Source organism: Vanessa cardui, chromosome 15 (assembly GCF_905220365.1).
Source record: "Vanessa cardui chromosome 15, ilVanCard2.1, whole genome shotgun sequence".
Taxonomy (NCBI): Eukaryota; Metazoa; Arthropoda; class Insecta; order Lepidoptera; family Nymphalidae; genus Vanessa; species Vanessa cardui.
The window spans coordinates 7,945,857-7,950,636 of NC_061137.1; the positions used below are offsets into that span (position 1 = coordinate 7,945,857).

Genomic DNA, 4,780 nt, shown 5'->3' on the forward strand with positions numbered 1-4,780 from the left:
TAAAATATGAATTGTATCTTTGAATTTGTCATATCTTCCAATTACATTGATATGGTTTCCATCCGCTATTGGCTACACCACCCCTGCATTTACTTTGAATATATATTATACAAGTGAATGGAAGTTCGTGTTTTACCTTACCATTGATTCCATTTCATATTTTTTTTCTCATGTTCATTTAACTTGTGATATGTTGGTAAAATAAATGCAATACATACGCAGTTAGTATTATGTATTGCATTTACTTAAGATCATTTTCAAAATAATAGATAGGTAATAGATATGGACTATACTGGATGTGTGCTTTATAGAAAAACCTTAACTTATGTAAAAAAATATATACAATAAAGTATGTGTGTCGTACTGACACAACTTAGATGTAGCATCGGCAAAATTCGTAAAACCGATCACATCCTAATTGAGTACGCTAGCCCAAATATTGTCTTGATCTTTACACAAACGTAATAACTTGTAATATCATATGACCTAATGTATTCGTCAATTTGGCATGTCGATTTACATGCAGTTGTTTTCTCGAGTTGAACTGACGCGAGTGGGAGCTAGTTCTATTGGTCGTGTAAATCGGCAGTAATCGGTTTTATATTAATTTCATAGCATCTTCCGATGCCACATCTAATTTGTGTCAATTACTATAAGCTATTCAAACAGCTAGAACAGTCGTATCTTACAATAAGTTTGCAGGTTGAACACAGGCAAACGTTTATATATTTTCGGTGATCAAGGAAACCATCTTGAGGCATCGATTGCTACACATTACGCACATGTGTGTTCACTAACCCGCATCGCAATAGTGTGCTAGAATAACATCAAGCCTTTGGAGGAAACTTCAAAGATAAGGTCTAAGCAAAGCAATAGGTTATTTACATACGTTTAACAAATAACTATCTATATATGTATTTATGGTATCTATTCATACGAGGTTATATCAAAAATAGATTTTTATGAATGATATTTATTTTCATGTTTTTGATATGTCAAACAGATTGATTTAAAAAAAGTAAAGTAACAGCCCGTAAATTTCCCACTGTTGGGCTAAGACCTCCTCTCCCATTAATATATTCCACCACGATGTTCCAATGCGGGTTGGTGGAATGCACATGTGGCAGAATTTCGATGATATTAGACACATGCAGGTTTCCTCGTGATGTTTTACTTCACCGCCGAGCACGAGATGAATTACATATACATATAGTGGTGCTTGCCTAGGTTTGAACCCGAAATCATCGGTTTAAATGCACGCGTTCTAACCACTGGGCCATTTCTCTTAAGCAGATTGATTTATGAATGTTTTATTATAAGATTATTTAGAGCATGAGGTATTCTTTTAAAAATACCCTCAACTAGAATATCAATTACTTATCAATAGACATCTTGTATGAAACGTGACAGCCGATAAAGATACATTTTTAACAACGAATTGAATAGAGTTTTATGTTTTTTGCAATTATGTGAAACGTCTTTTTTGCTGTTTCATAGTTGATATTTATAAATACATTACAGTGACTCTTGGTCCTGTATATTGTCAATAATTTATATTATTTTTATTGGTTTTTATGAAGTCTAAATACCGGTATCTGAGACCGATCGGTTTAAATTAAATACACCAGAACAAAGCTTCATTAATTCAGATGTCCTCATTGAAAAAATATACCATAATAATGCGAATACTTCGACTAACCTTGTCATAACCAGTTGAATGTTACAGGCGGTAAAAAGTCTAGTACTTAAGTTGTGAGAGATAGACATTATGTTATACAAGTTTTCATACGTCTATATATGTACCTATAAGCAACATACCGATGTCTCGTCACGAGATCTTCGAAATAATAAAACTGATTGGATTCAAGCAATTACAGTTTACATCGACATTACATACAAAGATAAGACACAAATAAAAGTTTTTTTTAATTTTATATTTAAGGAAAAGTAACTGTATCAATATTACATGGGTAAATTTTCAAATGTTTAATTCAAAGAAAAAAACCAGATGTATTACGGAAAAATAACTAATTATTCTTCGTTGAAATTAAATGAAAAATACATACATATATTTTGGTATCAATATTTTTAATGACTGCCTTCCAATATATTTAAGTTGAACACTAACGATAAGTTGAATATTTAAGTAATAATATGTATTAAAAAAATATATACAGGTTTTTGTATTAGTTAGATGTTCAACATTACTTCCCAGAATTTGTTCCTTATTAAGAAAACTATTATGAGCTAGTGCAATTATACAGAGTGTTCCTTTAAAGCAATGGCAAAAATTCTGTTTTGGAAAATGTATTAAGTGTTGTAATCCAATCATATACATCCGATCATTTGATCTCATCATTACATTCTCTTTAAATCACCACTGTGATTTTTGCATATTATTGCATATACTTAGTTGCAAGATTGGCACACACAAAGAAATTTAGAAATATAACTTCGTAATATACGAACAATACTTGTATTTAAGCCGATCTACATTTTTGACATTTCTAATATGTCAGGTTGGCCGAGTGGTCTAAGGCGCCAGATTTAAGCTCTGGTTCCCGAGAGGGAGCGTGGGTTCGAACCCCACACCTGACAAACAAGCGCATTCTATTCTATTTTTATACATTGTACGTACTTGTCAATATCAATATTACGTTACAGGCCGTCTAATGTCTAGACTTTTGTCCTTCTTAATCATATAAATTGATTCGTTTATATTTTTTCATTACAAATCGATTTGGATGATTCATTTTGCGTTGTCTTCAGTATGAGTTTTGTGTTTTGTAAGAAAATATAATAGTTAGGAAACTTCAAAACCTTCTACAAACAAAAATCAGGAGGCCTTAGACTATCATTGGACTTATACAGAATCTTTCTAAGTCTTTGTTTTTTTAACTTATTACCTCCTTAAGGCACCATTACAATATCATTAGAATTGCAAGTTTTTTTTTAAATAATCGCCATTAGGACAATGAAATTTGAAGTAATAATCTTAAACATAATTTTCGTGAAGTAAATTGTTCGCACTTAAGACCTTCTTCTTTTGCGCTGGCAATATTTCTTTAATTATGTAATAATTGTACCCTCATTACATTGAAGTGGATACCTATTATTTTATAATCCTCATTTTTCTATTCGCTAAATGACGTCATTGGTTTTGATTTATTGATGATTCAATTCATTATCCGACGTAATTACTGACAACTGTTTCTATTTAAATTATTGCCACGAGGTTATTGTTCATTTAACTAAATATTCGAACGAAATGCGGATTTAAATATGTACATAAGGCACGAAGTATAATTCTTATTTAATTTAGACTGAACATTAATAGATTTTTTTTTAATAGACAAATTATAATTTGTATGTTATCAATTATTTAAAAATTATAATTAAAAAAAGAAAATAATTTACTCATTAGAAAATATTATTTACTTTTTTCTTATATTGGGATCTGATATACTTACTATAATACATATGACATATTATACATAGTTTCCTTAAATGTAATAAAGATGTTGGCAAAAGCAATTAATTATGTCATGATTTAAAAAATAAAGTCACTTTATATGGACTTATGAAAGATTTTGAATTAATTGATTACTACTTACTAGAAATATATAAAATAAATAAATACAATACCTATATATTAGATAGGGAAAATAATTAAAAAATAGTTCGTTGGTGAAATAAACATTTCATATTATTACTATAATGAAATGATAAGCATATAGCGACCCAGTATTAACATATAATATAGTACAAGCGTCACGCGTCCGCAAGATAGACGGCGGCGGTGGAGGGAGGTCATGACGACAGGGCATACGAACGCGTCATACCATATGGCGTCACGGCATACAAATCGGTCTCACCATCGAGACGCGCCAATATTCGTTTTACATAAAAAAAACGAACAATCGGAACTTGTAACATGTGAATATTTTTAAAAATATGCCATAATAAAATGACAAAATATTTCATCAAGTTGTTAATTGTTATTTTGATATTTGTTTTTAACAGTTAATTTGATTTTATGTTTTTTAATATTATGTCAGTAATTTAAGAAAAAAATTCTTTCCATGAAAGTTATTTATTTCAACTAAAAAAAAAACTGTAAGGTAAAAATTTACTTGATTTATACTCATCCACATTTTCGCGCAGTCACATCAGTCAGGTTGGCCGAGTGGTCTAAGGCGCCAGATTTAAGCTCTGGTTCCCGAGAGGGAGCGTGGGTTCGAACCCCACACCTGACATACTCAGTGAAACCTTTTTTACTGCTGTTGAAATTTTAATTTTTTTTTTTATATTTATTAGAGAAAAATTTTAATTAAATTCGAAAAATATTTTCAAAACAATTTATTTTTGCAAATAATTTAATTCAGATTGCCTTTTTTCATTATAAAATATATCATCCCAGGAGAAGTCAGTACATTATGAATAAAACGAAATTAAACAACTACTATGTGGCTATACACAAAGCTCTGTTTAATTACGGCCCATCGAAGCCACGGTACATTGTAAATTACGCGAATTTTAAAAGGATAAATGGGTGTAAAATATAGGCTCGATTGAGCGTAAAAACGGTGCGATTAAAATTAGTCAAATGTTAAAATCGTAGCTTTATTCCCCGCAAGTGTCGTAAAGTTATTCGATTTATGTTTAACAACGAGACGATTGACAGTTCGGTTGTTTATTGATGTCGTTCTCGCCTTCTGGCAGGCTCACATTCTACATAGTCATTATTATAATATGCATTGGCTATAAAGATCTGGAATCG

General features: G+C 30.6%; 2 non-coding genes across 2 annotated transcripts; both read left to right on the forward strand.

Annotated features, from left to right (window-relative positions):
• The first annotated feature begins 2,514 nt into the window (after positions 1 to 2,514).
• Trnal-uaa lies at positions 2,515 to 2,598 on the forward strand. Its single transcript has one exon. It is a non-coding gene; the product is annotated as a tRNA-Leu (tRNA).
• Positions 2,599 to 4,172: 1,574 nt separating this feature from the next.
• On the forward strand, positions 4,173 to 4,256 carry Trnal-uaa. The gene has a single exon. It is a non-coding gene; the product is annotated as a tRNA-Leu (tRNA).
• The last annotated feature ends 524 nt before the right edge of the window (positions 4,257 to 4,780 follow it).